The sequence below is a fragment of the Mobula hypostoma genome, chromosome 2, assembly GCF_963921235.1.
Source record: "Mobula hypostoma chromosome 2, sMobHyp1.1, whole genome shotgun sequence".
NCBI lineage: Eukaryota > Metazoa > Chordata > Chondrichthyes > Myliobatiformes > Myliobatidae > Mobula > Mobula hypostoma.
In genome coordinates, this window is record NC_086098.1 from 131,070,824 (window position 1) to 131,092,710 (window position 21,887).

Below are 21,887 nucleotides of genomic sequence, written 5' to 3' on the forward strand. Positions count from 1 at the left end.
AATAGCCATTTGAAACTCTGGCTGCAAGTCATTTTAATTTCCCTTCCCAATCTCACATTGACCTATCTGCCCTCCAACTCTTCTGCTGCCAGGGTGAAGCCAAGTGCAAACTAGAAGAGTATCTCACATTCTGCTTAGATAGTCGATAACCCAATGACACAGACACCGAATTCTTCAATTTCAGGGAGCCTTCTATCCATTTCCCTCTGTTGTAATCTAACCAGATTCTCCCACACAAACCCTTCTTTTCAACACCTCAAACATAGCTTCACTTCTCTTCCTCACTCTTGCTCCATCTGCCCATACACTCCTCTTTGTAATCTATTGTCTCCACATCACCTCCCAGCCTGTGACTATCTCCACACTCCACCATTGATGAACAGCTGCAGCAATGTGAACTATCTACAAGATGCACTACAACAACACACCAAAGTTCCTAAGGCAGCACCTTCCAGACCCACAACCACTACCATCTAGAAGGATGAGAACAGCAGATACCTGTGAACACCATCATTTGGAAACCCCCTCCAAGTCACTCACCATCCTGACTTGGAAACATATCACCGTTCCCTCATTGTTTCTGGGCCAAAATCATGGAATTCTCTCCCTAACAGCACTGTGGGTGTACCTACACCTCAGGGACTGCAGCGGTTCAAGAAGGCAGCTCATCACCACCTTCTCAAGTGCAACTAGGGATGGGCAATAAATGCTAGCTTAGTTGGCGGTGCCCACATCCTGCAAATTAATAAAAAAAACACACTTCCATCCTCATCTGACAACCACCTGCCTATCACCTCTGCTGATCTGTATCCACCTATCGTTTGCCAACTCTTGCTCACTCCTTTCCCTCACCTCCTTATATTGGCAATCTCCTTTCTGCCCAGATGAAGGGTTTCGAGCAGAGTCAACTGTCTACTTACTTCCGCAGATACTGTCTGACTCATTGAATACCTCCAGCAGTTCAGTTTCTTTTGTTGCAGATTCCAGTGTGCAACTGCAGTCTCTTGTGTTTCTGTCTTTTCATAAGATGTCATCATGTGAATCTAATTTAATAGTTATCACTATGTGATTCAAAGTAGTACTTGATCAGAAAAGACAATTTCCCTTATTTAAAACATAATAGATATGAGGTTGAAATAAAAAGTCTTTATATTATGACTGTATTGAAATTAGAAGCTAATGGAGTATCATAGATATTGCCATGAAGGTCATTTTTTGCAACAGTTGTCAGGTATCTGACCACATCAAAACATTTTTCTTTACTTCAGACCTTATTGCCTCTTGCAAAGTATTTAGCTAAGCAATATCTGTTGAGAGAAACATCTAGGGTGCAAATGGTTGAAATATAATTAGAAGTTCATCTGTGGTTTTCTTAGGATGTTTACTGACATTTATTGAATCATCCGAGAAAAAATATTTAGTCAGAGTTGTTAACATGAAATTTCTAACTTTCCATAACTCATTATGTTATCTTCAGCTGTCTGTAAAATATCAAAGAGACTATTCATCACTATGGTGATATACAAGTCTGACAGCACTAAGATTACAACACAATTGTGGTCCCAGAAGTGGAGAAACTCATCGGCATTGTTCAACATGGATGAATTGCATTTAATTTTGTAAACCACTGAACTACAAGTACATGACTCCCGGAAAGTGGGGTCACAGGTAGATAGGCTGGTGAAGAAAGTTTTTTGGCATACTGACCTTCGTTAGTCAGGGCACTGAGTACAGAAAATGAGATGTTATGTTGCAGTTGTACAAAATGGCGAGACTGCAATGGATATCATGTTCAGATTTGTTCACCCTGCTGTAGGGAAGATGCCATTAAGCTAGAAAGAGTGCAGAGATTTATGAGGATGTTGCTAAGACTCAAGGGACCTGAATTAAAGAGAGATATGGAGCAGGCTGGAATTATTTATTGGAGCATAGGTGATTTTAAAATTGTGTATTAACACATTAGGGGCACAGATAGGGTGAATGCACACAATTTTTTACTCATGTTGGGGAAACAATAAGACATAGGTTTAAGGGTGGGAGTGTTAGATGGTAAATGGTTGGCATGGAGCAATTGGGCTGAAGGGTCTGTACAATTCAGTGACTCTCTCCATTTATCTTCAGCAGGTGGAAAGCCCGAGTAATGTGCACCTAGTCTGAAGGGGGAACTTTCTTGAGGATGACACCCATGAACAAGATAACCTCAAGGAAATTCCCTGCATCCTCCCAAAAAAACAAACCATGATGTAGAGAATCTACAAGAAAGACATATTTCTGCAGAATCTTTGACTGCTTATAGTTTTTTTTTCAACTAATGAAGTATTTTGGAAGGGTAGTTATCACTACTATAATTAGGAGAAAATAGGAATCAAGAAGTGTCCACAGCTGACAACTAATAATGATTCAAAAGCCCCCATTCTATTAGTGGTACAAACTAAATTCTAATTTGTACCTTTCAGAACCACTGAATCTGAAATTAAAAGAGTCCTGCAGTGGCTGGAAATTTGAAATAAAAGTAAGTGCTCGAAACACTCAACAGATCAGGAAACATCTATGGAGAGAGAAACAGAGTTAACATTTCATTAGCTGTAACAAGTACATGAACTGAAAACCATTATATGTCTGCGATACAGCATCATTAATGCACCAAAACACCAGAACATCTATTGCCCATTCGCAAAAGACAACCAAACAAAGAACGAAATATATGGTGGAGAAAGCATTTGCCGGAGAAAGTATGTGAGTGGGGAGGGCTTATGAAGTGTAAGGTTGGAATTGATAGGTGGAAAAGGTAAAGGGCTGAAGAAGACAGAATCTGGTCGGAGAGGAAAGTGGACCATGCGAGAAAAAGAAAGGAGAAGGGGTACCAGAAGTAGGTGATAGGCAGGTGAGGAGAGGAGCCAGAATTGGGAACAGAAAAATAGAGGAGAGGGGAGAAATTACTGGAAGTTAGAGAAGCTGACATTTATGCCATCAGATTGGTGGCTACCCAGGTGTTGCTCCCCCAACCTGAGAGTGGCCTCATCATGGTAGTACAGAGGTCATAGACTGACATGTTGGAATGGGAATAGGGATTGGAATAAAAATGGTTGACCACCGAGAAATCCAGCTTTTTACGAATGAAGCGAAAATGCTTGACAAAATGGTCTCGCAATCTACTTTGGGTCTCACCAATGTAGAGGTGGCTACACTGGGAATACCAGATATAGTAGATGACCCTGACAGACTCACAGGTGAAGTGCTACCTCATCTGGGAGAGCCATTTAGGACCTGTATGGTGGTGAGGGAGGAGGTGAATGGGCAAGTGTAGCACTTGTTCCTCTTGCAGGGAAAAGTGCGAGGAGGGAGATCAGTGGGGATGGACATGTTGACAAGGGAATCAGAGAGAACGGAGAGTGGGGTGGGGAGAGGGAGGTAAAGATGTGTTTGGTGGTGGAATCCTGTTGAAGATGGTGGAGAATGATGTGCCAGAAGCAGAGGCTCATGGGATGGTGGTAAGGACAAGAGGTGCTCTATCCCTGTTAAGGCGGTGGGAAGATGGGGTGACAGCAGCATTAATGGTAGAACAGAAACCCCATTCTTTGAAGGAGGAGGATACCTTTGATGTAGATTATACTAACTGGTTGTATGGTATGGAAACACCAATGCCCAGGAACAGCAAAGTCTCCAGAAATTGGTGGATACAGCCCAGCCAATTACAGGCAAAGTCCCCCTCACCAATGAGCACAATGTCATGGAATGTTGATACAAGAAAGCAGCATTCATTACCAAGGACCCTCACCATCCAGGCCATCTCGCTATTTCCAGTGGTAGGAGGTACCAAAGTCTTAGGACCTACAACACCAGGTTCAAGATTTCAGGATTCAATGTAATTTCCTGTACACAAGTGTAAGGAAAATGAAATAATTGTTTGGATCTGATGCACCACAAAATAACACAAATAATAATAAAAAATACACCATAAATATAAATACATAAGATAATGTAGCTTATATACATAGATGCATTGTATGTCCATAAAGTGAACACAAAATAATCTGCGGATCTTTTCCGTGGAAAAGATCGGTCGACGTTTCGGGCTGGAACCCTTCGTCAGGACTGTAGGGGGAAGGGGCAGAGGCCTTATAAAGAAGGTGGGGGACGGTGGGAAGGAGAAGGCTGGTGGGTTCCAGGTGAAAAACCAGTAAGGGGAAAGATAAAGGGGTGGGGGAAGGGAGGCAGGGAGGTGATAGGCAGGAAAGGTGAGGAAAGAATAGGGGAAAACACAATGGGTGGTAGAAGGGGGCGGAACCAAGAGGGAGGTGGTAGGCAGCTGGGGGAGGGGGGCAGAGTGACATAGGGATAGGGGAAGGGAGGGGGAGGGAATTACCGGAAGTTGGAGAATTCTATGTTCATACCAAGGGGCTGGAGACTACCTAGACGGTATATGAGGTGTTGCTCCTCCAACTTGAGTTTAGCCTCATCATGGCAGTAGAGGAGGCCATGTATGGACATATCTGAATGGGAGTGGGAAGCAGAGTTGAAGTGGGTGGCTACTGGGAGATCTTGTCTGTTTTGGCGGACGGAGTGGAGGTGCTCGACGAAGCAGTCGAAGTTTCCTCTACATCGGTGAAACCTGACGGAGATTGGGGGACCGCTTCGTCGAGCACCTCCGCTCCGTCCGCCAAAACAGACAGGATCTCCCAGTAGCCACCCACTTCAACTCTGCTTCCCACTCCCATTCAGATATGTCCATACATGGCCTCCTCGACTGCCATGATGAGGCTAAACTCAGGTTGGAGGAGCAATACCTCATATACCGTCTAGGTAGTCTCCAGCCCCTTGGTATGAACATAGAATTCTCCAACTTCCGGTAATTCCCTCCCCCTCCCTCCCCCTATCCCTATGTCACTCTGCCCCCTCCCCCAGCTGCCTACCACCTCCCTCTTGGTTCCGCCTTCTTCTACTTCCCATTGTGTTTTCCTCTATTCTTTCCTCACCTTTCCTGCCTATCACCTCCCTGCCTCCCTTCCCCCACCCCTTTATCTTTCCCCTTACTGGTTTTTCACCTGGAACCTACCAGCCTTCTCCTTCCCACCCTCCCCCCACCTTCTTTATAGGGCCTCTGCCCCTTCCCCCTACAGTCCTGACGAAGGATTCCGGCCCGAAACGTCACTGATCTTTTCCACGGATGCTGCCCGACTTGCTGAGTTCCTCCAGCGTGTTGTGAATGTCCATAAAGTGACTCTAGGCTGTACATAAGGTGATTGACAAGAAATAATTTAGTGGTGGAGTTAGTGGGTGGAGGTGTTGATCATTCTTACTGCTTGGGGAAAGTAATTGCTTTTGAGTCTGGTGGTCCTGGCATGGATGCTACGTGGCCTCCTCCCTGATGAGAACAAGACAAACAGTCTATGAGTAGGGAGTGTGGGATCGTTCATGTTACTGGTCCTTTTCTGGCACCTTTCATTATATACAGAATATGCTTGATGGCAGGTAGGGTGGTGCTAGTGATGTACTGGGCAGTTTTGACTACCTGGTGAAGAGCCTTCTTGTCCACCACAGTGCAGTTTCTGTACCAAGTAGTGATGCAGCTTGTTAGGATGCTCTCTACCGTACAACTGTAGAATGACGCAAGTACGGATGTGCAAAGTCCAGCTCTCTTCAGCCTCCTCAGAAAGGTCAGGCATTGGTGGGCCTTCTTTTTTATGTAGGGTATGTTCTGGGATGATGAGAGGTTGTGTGTGATGTGCACTCTCAGGCGTTTGAAGCTGTTTGCAGTTTCTACTCCTGTGAGCCAATGTAAAGGAGGATGTGAGTGCTGCGAATTCTCCTGAAGTTAATAACCTTTGTCTTGTTGACGTTAAGGAAGAGGTTATTTGTCTGGCATAAGCCTTGAGCTCTTCCACCTCCTCTCTGTGGGCTGTCTCATCACTGTTAGTGATGAGCCCCACTACTGTCGAGTCATTAGCGAACTTGATGATGTGAATACTTGAGTGTTTGGCTATGCAGTCATGAGTGAGCAAAGGGTACAGCATAGGGCTCAGCACACAGCTCTGGGGGGCACCCATATTGAGGATGATGAGGAGGGAGCAGCGGTTGTGCATCAGGTTTATTCAGAAAGTTATTATCCTACAACTAGCAGGCTCTTGAAATAACAGATAATTTCACTTACCACAACTCTGAACTGATACTACAACCTCACTTTCAAGGATTCTTTACAACTCATGTTCTCAGTACTTTTTTTTATTCATTTGCACAATTTACCTTCTTTTGTACATTGGTTATTTGCCTTTGTTTATGGACAGTTTTTTAATATTTATTTATTTTCCTGTAAATACCTGCAAGAAAATGAATCTCAAAGTAGTATATGGTAATATACACATACTTTGATAATAAATTTTACTTTGACATTTTCAAATTGGAATGTGATGTAAGCACACTGCATACAGTGACATTAAATCTTTGCTGTCTTTACAGAAATATTACTTTCTCCCCTGTTAAGAGCAGTAATTGCTATTTTACTTTTCTTTATAATTCTAGTTAATTCGGACACATTGGTCCAGTATGTATCCCAATTGGCACAATTAAAGTAGCTGCCCCAATTATGTTATTAGTTAAAAAGGTATAATAAACACAAGTGACCCTTTAATTGAATAACAAATTATGTATTTAAATGAAATACAAATTAGAACACTACTAAATATTACCACAGTACTATAAAACTGTGTATTAGTTCGTAATGGTTTGCAACAGAGGAATTCGTTGAACGTATGCTGGCATAGTACTTGATTAGTAAATTATCTATTCTTGGGCCCTTAAAGCATCAATATTTAACAATTTTTCCGATAACCAGCAATTTCTTTTTATATTACTGATGTATTTGAACATCACAACAGTTATGTGATCCATTGCTTTCTTTGAACCTGATAGCATTGCGTGTTTGTAGCAAATGGAACTGTCCAGCATGGCACAATTTTAAAAAAGCCTGTTTCATTGGTATCATTTGCACAAAATTTTTGAAGCGAGTCAGGGAGTTCTGTAGATTTCCATGTTTCTGCACCTGTGGCATCAGCACTATCTTTCTCACCATGTGCTTCCTTGAATTTAATGTGATGCTTGCATTTCCATCGAAACAACCTACCACCTGCTGCTTTAAAATCTTTGTGACCCAGCTTCTTAGATAGCTCCCTTGACTTGCTTTTTAACATTGGTCCAATGACAGGCATACCTTGTCCAGTTACAATGGAAAACCATTGATTGTGGGCCTCTTCAAAATCTGGAAACTTTCATTTTTAGGATGTTCCCTGTTGTCCCTCGTATAATATCCATTCTTCTTAATCTTGCTGATGTATCAAGCTTGCAATTGTAGATTTCGGCACTCCAGTTATCTCTGCCAGCTGACGATGAGTGGTGTTAGGTGGATGGCTTTTAGTTTGGTCCAGTAGAGTTGTATTTTTGGCTGTGGAAGATCAGAGCAACCTATGACACCTTGCCCTGTCCCCAAAATCTTCACCAGTGAGGATAGTTGCTCCCTGTGTAATATCACCAATGCCAACCTCCCACACATCCTGGCAGGATGAAAGACTGCACTGTACCAAGGGCGCTACAGATGGCAGCATGACTAGGTCCTAAAGAAGCTGGCGGAGTTCCTAGAGTTCAGCAGGTGGGATGTGAGAAGCAGCCGTTCCCCAGCGGAATGACAACTCATCCCATTTGCTAAGGCTAGTAAGAGTGCTGAATGCACCTGTCCAAGAGCTCCTTCAGGATTCCTCTCCAAAGGCAAGGGGTGGAATAAAATGGCAGATTGCTGCAGACTGCTATAGTTCCCCACGGAATTCACCACTCCATCTCTCCACCCAGACATAGAACTGTGGTCCAGTACCACCAAGACAGTCCACCTCATTGAGTTACCCCTCCCTGGGAGGAAGGAGTGGAGGCTGCCCATGAGCAGAAGAGGCTGAAGTACTCAGACCTAGCAGCTGAATGTGAGGAAGTTAGCTGGAGGACCATCATCTACCCTGTGGAAGTCGGATGACGGGGTTTCATCAGCACATCAACGACAAGCTACTCCAGGATATGGCAGTGACTGGAGCGAGACTCAGGAAGGCCACCAGAGATATGGCTGAAGAGGCAGAAAAGGGCAGCTTTTGGCTGTGGCTGAGGAGGAAGGACTGCAGCTTCCAATAGGGTTAGTTGGGGGACTGACTAACCCACTGGAAGCTGCAGGGGATTTCAGAGAGATATCCCTGCAGTTGACCTCTGGGCACTGTTGGAGGTATGGCAGGCAGCAATGCCAACAAGGAAACAACATCTTTCTGTAAATCTCATTTTCATGGCAAGGGTCTCAAAAAAAATTTTAAGTCAAAATTAAAAAAACAAAAATTATCAAAAATCACTGCTTTTTGAATTAGTGTCCATCAGACCAAATGGCTAACATAACACAAGCACACGCAACTGACACAACTGTTCGCTCTAAGCACAGTGTAATGCCACAAGAGCGCAATTGACTGACCGTCTCCTGCTCCAGTTATGCAGCAGTGTCCCAACAAAAGTCCTGGCTATTTTCTCAATTTATTTTTTGTTCTTTAAGAGTTGTTCCAAATAACCGGCTGCCCCAATTAACTGAAACCCATTGAATTAACTTTCAATGGCTGTCTTTATTTAAAGAGCCATCATTTTTATTGACCTACTTTTAGATAATTCCACCTAATTCTAGATAGGGGCAATGCCAGTTTAGATGGTAGAGCTGCACCTTCAAAAGTTGATTGGGGGAGACTGTTTGCAGGTACAGGGACATCTGGCAATTGGAAAGTTTTCAAAAGTGAGATATCAAGAATTCAGGGACAGCATGTTCCTGTTAGATTGTGAAGGGTAAGAAATCAGAACTCTGGATGACAAATGATATTGAGACTCTGGCAGAGATTTTTAAAAAGAGGCATGCGTTAGATCTAGGCAGTCAGGATTAAGTGAACCTATTGAGTGTGGGGACCATAGGAGGACATGGGATAGGTTTGCAGATAAGGTCTACAGTGATTCTACAAGCATAGTAATGGCAAAAGAGTAACTCAATTGAGAGAAGAGGCCTTTAACAATTAATTAGGTCAATTATGTGTGCAGCCACTGAAGATGCATGCGGTCCTAAATAAATACTTCACATTTGCATTACCCTGGAGAAAGGTATAGATACTAGGGAATTTAGACAGTTAATAGTGATGTCTTGAAGGCCGTTCACATTACTGGAGAGGAGATGCCGGAGGTTTTAAAACGCATCAAGGTAGAAAAATTTCCATGGCCAGAGCAAGTGTATATCAGGACATTGTGTGTAGTTAGAGAAGAAATGCAGGGCCTCTTGCAGAAATATTTGTGTCATTGATTTTTTTTAGAGAAAGACTGTAAGAAAAAAACCTGAGAACTGCAGACTGCTGAGAAGTGGTGGTTAAAGTACTGAAGGGAATTCAGAGTCAGGATCTACATTCATTTAGAAAAGCAAGACTCATCAGGGTTAGTCAACATGGCTTTAGAACATAGAATAGTACAGCACAATACAGGCTCTTCAGCTGAAAGCAGTGTGCTGACCTATTAACTGAATCCAAGATCAGTCTATTGCTTCCTTCCTGCTTAGGCATCCATTGTTTTGTCCCTAATATATCTGTCTCTACTACCAACCCTGGTAGCACATTCTATGCACCTATCACTCTGTGTCAAAAACATACCAGTGTTATTCCCTCCACCCACCCTACCCCTATACTTTCCTCCAATCACCTTAAAATTATGCCCTCTCATATTAGCCATTTCTGCCCTGGGGAAAAAGTCTCTGGCTGTCCACTCTATCAATGCCTGTTATCATCTTGTACACCTCCACAAATGTGCTCTCATCGTCCTTCACTCCAAAGGCAAAAGCCCTAGCTTGCTTAACCATTTCTCATAAACCATGCTCTCTAATCCAGGCAGCATCCTGGTAAATTTCCTTTGTACCCTCCCTAAAGCTTCCACATCCTTTCTAGAATGAGATGACAAGATCTGAATACAATATTTCAAGTGTGGTTCAACCAGAATTTCATAGGGTTGCACCATTACCTCGAGGTTCTTGAACTAAATCACCTGATTAATTAAGGTCAACAGACCATGTGCCACCTTAACCACCCTATCAGCTTGTCTAGCAACTTTAAGGGATCTAGGAATGAGGACCCCAAGATCTCTCTGTTCCTCCACACTGCTAAAATCCTTCCACTGTACTCTGCCTTCAAAACTGACCTTCCAAAGTGTATCACATCACACGTCCAGTTTTGGGCATGGGAAATTGTATCTCATGAATTTGATTGAGTTATTTGAAGAAGTGACCATAAAGCCACAAGGGTAGTGTGGTAGACGTTGGTTACATGAACTTAGCAAGGCCAATGATGAGGTACCACATGGTCGGCTAGTCTGAAAATTAGATAGCATAGGATATAGCAGTAGCTAACCAACTGAAAATAAACAAAATGTTTTGATAGTAGAAGACAAAGGGTTGTGTGGGAGGATTATTTTTCAGATTGAAGGACTGTGACATGCAATGTGCTACAGAAATCAGTGCTGGGTCCACTGTTCCTTATAATTTATGTTAATGATTTAGATGCAAATTTGTTAGGTGACACTAAAACTGGTAGTATAATGGTAGTGAAGAAAGTTTTCTAAGATTGCAAGGGATATTGATCCAGTGGGCTGAAGGATAGTAAATGGAGTTTAATTCAGATAAATGAAAGGTGTTTCATTTTAGTAAGGCAAATCAGGGCAGGACTGTTGTAGGACAGCGAGAAATAGGGATGCAGGTACATATTCCTTGAAAGTGATGGGACAGATTGACAGGGCAGTGAAGAAGGCATTTAGCTTGCATGCTTTTGTCAATCGGAATATTGAGTACTGCTGTTAGGGTGTCATATTACAACTGTACAAGATGTTGGTAAGCCACATTTGGAGTACTGCTTACAGTTCTGGTTGCCCTGCCATAGGAAAGACGTCACTAAACTGGACATAGGTACAAAAAAGGTTTATGAAGATATTACTGGGATTGAAGGACTTGGGTTATAAGGGAGGGTAGAAAGTCTGAAACTTCTTCCCTGGAGCATAGATCAGATGAGATGTATTTATTAGTCACACGTACCTTGAAAAATACAGTGAAATATATAGTTTTCATTAACAACCAACACATTCTGAGGATGGGTTGGGGGTAGCCTGCAAATCTTGGCACACATTTTGGCACCAACATCACATGCCCGCAATGTTCAGCAGAACAACACGCAGGCAACATAGAAAAAGCAACAACAGCAAAACAAACCCCTTCCTATCCCCCCCCCCCAACACCCACATAGAGACAAGCCTTCATCTGCCAGACCATGGCCCAGAATCGTATACAATGGGCCTCCAGCTTCTGCTGAGGGATAACCTTATGGAGGTTAACAAAATCATGACAGACATATATAAAGTGAATAATCAAAGTGTTTCCCCCATAGTAGGGAGTCTAAAACCAGAGGACATAGGCTTAAAGTGGAAAGGGAACGATTTGAAAAAGAATTGAGGCACTACATTTTGAAACTGACAGCAGTGACTATATGGAACTCACTAGAGTTCCTAGGAAGCGGTAGAGGTAGGTACCATTATGACATTTAAACAGTATTTGAACAGGTGAATGGATAGGAAAATTTTAGACAGATATTGGCCAAACACTGGCAAATGGGTTTAGTTCGGTCAAGCAACTTGTTCAGCATGGGCAAGTTGGGTTAAGGGCCTGTTCTATGCTGTATCATTCTATATACTGTAGGGCCTAAACAACCACATAACATCCATCCCTTTGAGTTATAAATTTCAATATGATCCCTTCTGATTGTCCTCGATACCCAGGCTTGGGTAATTCCTTCAGTCTCTTCTTATGTAATTCTTCATATCAGGAAGCAATTTAGTGCACATTGATAGCACAGAGACAAATATACAGTGCAAAATGACACAAAGTATTCCATCCAAGGCTACCAAAGAGTTTCACAGTTACAGCAGGACCTCACTCCTATATAAATTGGTCTCTATGACAAGCCATATCGCGTTTTGCTTGCCTCCTGCACCAATAAGTCAGCATTCTGCATTTGTGCTTTGGGTTATCCAAAGCAATCCTACAATATTCATTATTTTCTTTGTATTTTATGTTATTTATTTGTTCTTATTACCAAAGTGAGTAACCTTGCAATTCCCCATGTTATCTACTTCTGCCCCTTCTTGACCACTCACTTGTCTAAGTTGCTTTTACGGATCTTTTGCATCTTCTTCACAAATAAGTTGCCTTATTTCTTTAACCTCTTGTTAGGCAAACTCAGGTCCCAAGAGGGTAGTAATAATCTCATGACTGGTGATACAGTACGAGGCAGAAATACCACTTTATATTCAGAACACAACCTTTTTCAGCTACAATACAATGTCCATCAAGTGACCATCAAGTTAATTATTCCTAATTTCAGTAGTTTATTGTACTTAGAGTCTGTTTTTTCTTAATGTCATGTATGGTTTGCTTTGTTCCTTTCCAGAACTTGTGGTTGATTGAAATTGTCAGCACTTATAGCCACCACATTCAAGTTACTGTGCAGCTTTTGTAGAACTCTTATGCTCTGTTTCATTGCCATTTAATTTCTATTTTAATTTTCAGACGGGGTTTTTGACATTGAGGTTTTTTTCCAATAGTGTTATGCCCTCAAGGGAATAAGAATATAAGGCTACATCCACACTAGACCGGATAATTTTAAAAACACCAGTTTTGAGTAAAAACGACAGGCGTCCACACCAAGTGTTTTTCAAAATATCTCCGTCCACATAAGAACGGATATCTGGGCGAATCTCCTCCTACTAGGCATGCGCAGGGCACAGAAAACAAGCGAAGGAGAAACAGTATACTTGGTACACGTTTGTCCAGTTACAGACTAGAAAAACTTAAAAGGAATTGCTGTTGGCTCTCGCTCAGGAGGACTTAAAACTAAAAAACAATAATTACTGGAGCATTTGGAGGCAACTGACAGGGAGTTCACAGACAGTATAACCCGGCTGACGACGAACATTGAAAAACTGACTAACTCTGTTGCATTAATAAAGCACCTTGTTAAATGTATAAAACATGTCTGCATCAGTGTTATCTTGTATTTCCATACATGGTTACATTAGGCTGTTACACATCTATTGTCAGAGAAGTACTTGCATAAATAGGTAAACCACCTTCATACAAGCAAGGACAGAAAACAGGGCAAAGTAGGTATACTTATTTATTCAGTAAGCTATGGGTCAAAGTATTTGGTGAGTACATTTCTAACTCTTCCGGCTTCAGTCTCGTTGCCGTCTGTTCTGAAATTGTCAGGTTGTGTGGGGGGTTGTGTTCAAGAAAGCAATGAAATGCTGCGCTGTCGCCATCTGTTTCAGCACATCATGACAGCGTTTTTAACTAGTCAAAAAAGCTCACTTTACTATTTAACTCTCACGCCGTTCACACCGACTACGCGTTATAACAGCCATCTGGCAGTGCTTGCGCAGTACCAAGCAGAAGCAGAAAAAGCATTGTTGTGGTGTTGTCATGACAGCGTTTTTAAATATCTCCGTTTACTCTGTCCATGGTACGATGCACAACAATTGTTTTCAAATTTACACACTCTGGAGAGTGTTTTAGAAACGCTCCATTTTCGGGGGAGGAAAACGCCATTTCAATGTGGACAGAGGGTCAAAACGAAGAGAAAAAGCTTTGTTTTCAAAATTAACCGGCGTAGTGTGGACGTAGCCTAAGAACTTATGAAATAGGAGCACGAGTACGTCAGCTGACCTGTCGAGCCTGATCTGCCATTCAATAAGATCATGGCTGAGCTGACCATAGACTCATCTCCACCTACCTGCCTTTTCCCCATAATCCTTAATTCCCCTCCTATGCAAAAATCTATCTAACCTTGTCTTAAATTTACTTACTGAGGTAGCATCCACTGCTTCATTGGGCAGAGAATTCCACAGATTCACCACTCTTTGGGAAAAGCACTTCCTCCTCATCTCTGTCTTAAATTTACTCCCCTGAATTTTGAGGCTACATCCCCTAGTTCCAGTCTCACCCACCAGTGGAAACCACTTTCCTGCCTCTATCTTATCTATCCCTTTCATAATTTCATATGTTTCTATAAGATCTCTTCTCATTCTTCTGAGTTCCAGCAAGTACAGTCCCAGGCAACTCAGTCTCTCCTCATAGTCTAACCCCCTTATCTCTGGAATCAACCTGGTGAACCTTCTCTGCACCACCTCCAAAGCCAATATATCCTTCCTCAAGTAAGGAGGCCAGAAAAGCACACAGTACTCCAGATGGGGTCTCACCAGTACCCTATACAGTTGCAGCATAACTTCTTTGCTCTTAAATTCAATCCCTCTAGCAATGAAGGCCAACATTCCATTTGCCTTCTTGATAGCCTGCTGCACCTGTAAGCCAACCTTTAGCGATTCATGCACAAGCACTCCCAAGTCCTTCTGCACAGCAGCATGCTTCAATCTTTTACCATTTAAATAATAATTTGATCTTCCATTTTCCCTTCCAAATTGGTTGACCTCACACTTACCAACATTGTACTCCATCTGCCAGACCCCTTGCCCATTCACTTAACCTATCTATATTTCTTTACAGACTCTCCGTATCTTCTGCACAATTTGCTTTCCCACTCCACTTAGCGTCATCAGACTTAGATACACTACACCCGGTCCACTCTTCCAGATCGTTAATGTATATTGTGAACAGTTGCGGGCCCAGTACTGACCTCTTTGGCACATCACTCACCACTGAAACCAGAGAAACAGCCATGTATCCCAACTCTCTGCTTTCCATTGGTTAACCAATTCTATATCCATGCTAATACATCACCCCCAACTCTATGCATCCTTATCTTATGGATGTCTTTTATGTGGCACCTTATTGGACGCCTTCTGGAAATCCAAGAAAATAACGTCCATCTGTTCCCCTCTATCCACTGCGCTTGTTATATCCTCAAAAAATTCCAGCAAGTTTGTCAAACAGGATTGTGTCTGCCTGATGAACACATTTCTTTCCAGATGCCTCGCTATTTCTTCTTTAATGATAGCTTCAAGCAATTTTCCCAGCTACAGATGTTAAACAACTGGCCCATAGTTACCCGCCTTTTCTACATCCTTTTTTGAACAGTGGCGCGACAGCCGCCTTCTTCCAGTCCGCCGGGACCTGTCCAGAGTCCAGAGAATTTTGGTAAATTATCACCAAAGCCTCTACTATAACCTCTGCCATTTCCTTCAGTACCCTGGGATGCTCATCGGACAAGAAGGGAGAATTGCTATTGGGTATTGAGGAAATGGCCAAGGCTTTGAATGACTATCTTGTGTCAGTTTTCATGATGGAGGACATGTCTAACATGCTGAAGAAAGACCATATGGATGCAATGGGAGGTGAGGACCTCGATACAATAACTATCACTAAAGAGGGAGTGCTGAGCAAACTCGTGAGCCTAAAGATAGACAAGTCCCCTGGTCCTGTTGGAATGCATCCCAGAGATTGACAGAAATTCTCCCATACGTTTTTTTTAAAGAAATTCTTTACAAGTAATAAAATAATAAGAATAATAAAAAAAAGTTTCATGGCATTCATTAACGACTAAAAATTGTGTAACTTCATTAATTTCCTCATGGTTAGTGTTAGAGTGATTAAGAACAAATTGTAGCAAGCATATGTACAATGATATAATATGAATTACTATAGAAAACAGATGTTTCTGACATGGTGAAATCAGTTTCGAGACTGTTTCTAGGAACAGAACTCTTGCATAACCTGAGGATTGCCAATACTTTAACCTTCACTGAAGTTAAAAAGAACTGTAGGAAGTCTGTTTTAACCTGAATTAAATTCATCATAATCCTTTCCCATTCCCACTGATCCATCCAGTGTCTCTTGCCCTTTGTTCACCTGATTCCATTTCCCATTACTCACATACCCATCTAGAACATAGAATAGTACAGCACAGTACAGGCCCTTCGGCCCACAATGTTGTGCCTCCCATATAAGCCCCCACCTTAAATTCCTCCATATACCTGTCTAGTAGTCTCTTAAACTTCACTAGTGTATCTGCCTCCACCACTGACTCAGGCAGTGCATTCCACGCACCAACCACTCTCTGAGTAAAAAACCTTCCTCTAATATCCCCCTTGAACTTCCCAGCCCTTACCTTAAAGCCGTGTCCTCTTGTATTGAGCAGTGGTGCCCTGGGGAAGAGGTGCTGGCTATCCACTCTATCTATTCCTCTTATTATCTTGTACACCTCTATCATGTCTCCTCTCATCCCCTTTCTCTACCAGGGTTTCCTTTCCCTTGGTTCACCTTTCCTGTTGCCTCCTCCATCTGAGGAGCCCATCATCCTTCTACTTGTCACTACCAGCCTGTTTCTGGCTTTCTTTGATCCCCACATCTCTCCATCTGCTTTTCGTTGTTGACCCTAATTGGTTCCAGCTATCACCTCTTTATCCTACCCTCCCCGCATACCCTCAGATTCGATGCAGGGTCTCAACCTGAGACATTATCCATCTCTTTGCCTCCACAGATGCTGTTCAACGCATTGAGTTCTTCTAGCAGCTTATTTTTTGTTTCATTTACCACCTACCAGCCTCCGTCTGACCTCCCTTCACACCCCGCCTTTTTGTACTGCGATACACTAATAATCATTTCTGCTCCTATGCCATCCTGATTCAGGGTCCTGATCTTAAATCTCTTTGTCTTCACAGATCTTTGGCCCAGTGTATTTTTCCAGTGTTCTGTTTTGTTTTGTTCTATTTTCCAGCATCTACGGACCTTTTGTCTTCAGAATGGAGCCGCATACTAATTCTACTGATGGGCATCAATTAATTTGCTGATGGTGCTGCCAAATTCTCTAACTCTAAATTCAAACTTTCTGTTATTGTCACTTCAACATTTCTTTTTGACTACTTCAGTTTGTACCATTCCACTGTTTTTACATTGTTACTATATTTATTGTATTTTTATTGATACAGTATATAGCATTTACACTGGGAACCGCATGAGCAAGAAATTTCATTGAACCCTTCTGTATATAACAATGAGCTACTCTGAAACAGAATTTATGTTGTGTATGGAGTTCCAAACCACCTCCAGTAAAGTTCTGTCAAAGGTCTTCCCAACTGAAATTAATGCCAAATAAATAAATGAAACAACAAAAATGCAGGAAAAATCTCAGAAAGGCAGGCAACTTTTGTGGAAAGAGAAATACACAACATCTTGCGTCTGCTACCTCTCGTCAGAACTCACATGACTGTTTCTCCTTGACATGCTAAAATTTTGCAGCATTTTCTGTTTTTATTTCAGACTTCCAGCATTTCCAGATTTGTTTTCGATTTTCAATGCCAAATGTATTTTACTGGGGTTATACAGAAATTTTCATTACTTTGTAATAAAATAATATCTTATTTGTAACCTCTAAAAAACTTGCGAACAATCACCAAAAATCTCACATAAAATATCACCTTCAGATCCAGAGTAAATAATCCTGGCACCATTTTCAAAGTGTCAAAAGGTAATAATGGAAATAAATCTGCAGAACCATGATGTGGAGGGAGGATTTAATTTTTCCTCACACAAAGTGTCTAATAATTAGCTTGAGTGAGATGATCATTGGTTTGACCTACTCAGTCAGATACAGTATGTACTAGACTGTCAAAGTCAGCTTTGTGGAACAATTCCAGGCAGCTACCAATGTTATCTGGAGCACAGATGTCGAAGAGTACTCTGTTTGCCTTAAGAAATAAGTCAAATTCTGAACCAAATTCCTCGAAGCAAGCAATTAATAAGATGAGGATTATCCTGTTATAAGTTTACATGACCTTTCTTTTGGAAGTTTCCAGATAATGTTTTCCATATCAAAGTTTTAAAGAAGGATAAAGCTTTACACATTTATGGTTAAACACAAGAGATTCTACAGATACTGGAAATATTGAGCAACACATACAAAGTTCTGGAGGAACTCATCATATCAGGCAGCATCTATATTAGGAAATGAATAGTACTCTCCTACCCCTCCCTCCAAGTCTGGCTTTTCCCCCTTCCATTCCACCTTGATGGTGGGTCTTGGTCCGAAACATCAAATGTCCATTTCCTTCCACAGATGCTGTTTGACCTACCAAATTATTAGTTAAGAGTGAAACAAGAGTGAAAACGGGCTCATTAATAGCATGCACCAAAAGATGATAAGTGACAGAAAATAGAACCCAGTCTAGCTCTTCAAGTACTTGTTTTGAATCCGAATTGTAATGTTATTGGAATCAAGATAGAAATAGTTATACAGATAAAAGACAAGTAACATTCCTTGCAAGAGTACCCATTCCCCTTCTCTTCTGAGCCACAGAGCCAGGCTCAGTGCCAAAGATCCAGTCGCATGGCTTCACTCAGGCAGTTTTCCTCACCCCAACAGTATCCAAAGTGGTATAGTTATTATAGAGAGAAGTGGCACAGGGTACGCTGCAACACACACAAATGGTGGGGGAACTCAATGGGCCAAGCAGCACCTATGGAAAAGAATAAACAGTTGATGTTTTGGCTGAGACCCTTTACGCCGTCAGATTGCAGGAAAAAAAGATGAGAAGTCAGAGCAAGAAGGTGGGAGGGTAGGAAGAAGTACAAGGTGGTAGGTGATAGGTGAAACTGGGAAGGGGGAGGGATGAAGTAAAGAGTTGGGAAGTTGATTGGTGAAAGAAATAAAGGGCTGGAGAAGAGGGAATCTGACAGGAGAGGATAGAAGACCATGAAAGAACCAAAGGAGGTGATGGGCAGGTAAGCAAATAAGTTGAGAGAGGGAGACGGAAATGGGGTGGCACTTCTGCTTGCAAGGATAAGTACCAGGAGGGAAATCAGTGTGGAGAGACAAATGGAAAAGGGAGTCGCGTAGGGAGCTATTCTTGTGGAAAGCTGAATGTGGGGGGGGGGGGGAAGAGAAAGATGTGCTTGGTGGGATCCCATTGGAGATGGATGAAGTTATGGAGAATTATGTGCTGGAAGCAGAGGTTGGTGGGGTGGTAGGTGAGAACAAAAACCCTATCCCTAGTGAGGTAGCAGGAGGATGGGGTGAGGGCAGATGTGTGCAAAATGGAAGAGATGCGGGTGAGAGCAACGTTGATGGTGGAGGGAGGAAAGCCCTAACCTTCACACACATGTGTCCCTACACCTCCTCGCTCATTACCATTCAGGACTCAAACAGTCCTTCCAGGTGAGGTGACACTTCACCTGTGAATCTGTTGTGATCACCTACTGTATCCTGTGTTCCCAGTGTGGCCACCTGTTTATCGGTGAGAACTGATGTAGATTGAGAGACCGCTTCACCGAGCACCTATGTTCCATCCGCCAGAAAAAGCGGGATGTCCCAATGGCCACCTATTTCAATTCTTCTGCCTATTCCTATTCCGGCATGCCAGTCCATGGCCTCCTCTACTGCCGTGATGAGGCTACATTCAGGTTGGAGGAGCAACAACTTGTATTCCATCTGGGTAACCTCCAACCTGATGGCATGAACATTGATTTCTCAAACTTGTGGTAATTGCCCACCTCACCTTCAACATTACCCCATTCCCATTTCCCTCTCTCACCTTATCTCTTAACCTGCCCATCACCTCCCACTGGTGCTCCTTCCCCTTCTTCCATGGTCACCTCTCCTATCAGATTCTCCCTTTTCCAGCCCTTTATCTTTTTCACCAATCTATTTCTCAGCTCTTTACTTCAGCCCTTCCCTCTCCCCATTTCACCCCATCACCTACCACCCTGCACTTTTTCCTCCCCTCCCCCACCTTCTTGCTCTGACCTCTCATAATTTTTCGCCAGTCCTGACGAAGGGTCTTTTCCATAGGTGCTACCTGGTTTGCTAAGTTCCACTAGCACTCTGTGTGTTGCTTGGATTTCCAGCATCTGCAGATTTTCTCATGTTCAGCATACTCTCCATTGGCTGGCCATTTCCTTCCCCCTCCTGACAATCGTACAGCTACCAGCCTCCTGCAACTTAGGGGTGACTACCTCCCTGTAGCTCCCAGCTATTACCTCTTCAGTCTCCCGTGTGAGTCAAAGGTCATCAAGCTGCAGCTCCAAATCCCTTAACATGGTCTCTAAGGAGCTGCACTTTGGATGTAGTTATCAAGGAGACTTGAGGACTCTTCTAGTTTCCACATCTCACACAAAGAACATAGGAACATATGCATGGATGTTGTAGGCACAGATTCATGGATGTTCTCACATGTTCTTGAAGACAACACTCTAGTCCATGAGAAGGAACATTCGGGATGATATTGAGAACTACAAGGTCAAGCAACAGAAGCTCTGTTGACCATCTTACATATTATCCACACACCTTTTCCTTCAGCTAATACCTGCACCATCTATGGAACAATCTGCATTGTTGCACATTGGCCTTATTAGACACTCCAGAACCCACAAGACTGGAAAACATTATCCCTCATCCTCAGGGACAACTTAAAAATAACATATACTATTGACTGTTTAACTCCATAAATAGTGACAAACATGAACCTGCACTTATATTGTCCAAAATAACCAATTAAATTTAAGAAAATCGCAGGGTGTGCTGAACAACATAGGGATTGTTTACCGGCCTTAATCCAAATGAAAACTCCATCTAAAACTCTGAAATGTTACCCAAGCAGTAGAGCTTAAAAATACAAACTCTGTTCTATTTTTAAGGAGAAGTGTAAGTACCAGAGCAAACATGACATCATTACTGCCCATCTGCTCCTATGTCTTATGGTCTTATAAGTATTACAGGTCATTCCAAACACGAATACAAAGTTCGCAAGAAAGCACTGCTGTGAGGGGGGAAAAGGTGTGATTGCACATCACATGTTGCAAGAATTGCACTGCAAGTCAATATAACAATCATGACCTTATCCTCGTAGCCCCAACACTTTGCAATCATACATCAAAATAACCCAAAGCATTGCAGGTCCATAAGGATGACACATCTCAATAGTTTGGTGAACATTAATTGTTCAACACAAAACAAGAAGAAAGGTCAATAAACATGTATAGATTCATTCTGATAAATCAGCTTTTAATTATATATTCCCATTCCTCAGCATGCAACCTTATCCCACATTTCATCATTACCATTTTGGAGTTCCCCATTAGAACTGGGGAACATCTAATCCTCAAGTTGTAACATTCTCCTGTATTTTGATGGTCTGATTAAGTGGTTACATTGGATGGACAAACAAATATACCATACTCAATGCTTTTTCTTTCTCTCTGTCTCCTCTCCCCAGAAAGAGTTTGTTTTAGTAAATGGAGATATTGCTTACAATGCCTTTAAGGAACAAAACTGATCAAGGCTTAAAGATGACCTACTTTAAAGAAATACTTGGTGTAATTTCAAATACCATTTGAATCATTGATGTTTGGAAGTTACAAACTGAGCCTTCAAGAGTTTATTCATGGTAAACAGAGCGATACAGCCAAGAAAAAAAATCGCACCACTATTAATTAAATTGGAGTGTTAAAAAAAGCAATATGGTACAAGCTAGACATTAGCCATGGCTCAGTTGGTAGTGCTCTTACCTCTGAGTCAGAAGTTGTAAGTTCAGAAGCTGCAAATTATTTATTTAAAATAACTTCAACAGTAAATTAGTTATTTTTTTCTGAACGTTAGAATGTCTACACCAAAATCAGATTTACAAAACCTAAGCTGAAACTCCAGTGAAGGTGGAGAACTACTGGAAATCTTGAAGCCCTACAGGTGTCATTTTCTCTGTATCTTGACTTCTGCACTATCCTAGTTTTCTTCTTGCTTGATTGGCAGGCATACGTTCAGTTGCATAGGTTTCAAGTTCTGAAACTCACTCCATTTATCCCT

The 21,887-nt window shown here is 42.1% G+C and overlaps 1 protein-coding gene and 1 long non-coding RNA gene across 9 annotated transcripts in view; one reads left to right on the forward strand and one right to left on the reverse strand.

The window, feature by feature from the left end:
• Window positions 1-3,440, forward strand: part of LOC134342480 (uncharacterized) — a 52,773-nt gene extending 49,333 nt beyond the window's left edge. For both annotated transcript variants that reach the window (XR_010017027.1, XR_010017028.1), the window contains one exon: window positions 2,122-3,440. This is a non-coding gene — a long non-coding RNA (uncharacterized LOC134342480). The remainder of the gene's footprint in view (window positions 1-2,121) is intronic.
• rbks (ribokinase) overlaps window positions 1-21,887 on the reverse strand; it is a 196,344-nt gene that overhangs the window by 51,668 nt on the left and 122,789 nt on the right. The gene's annotated exons all lie outside the window — the stretch shown is intronic.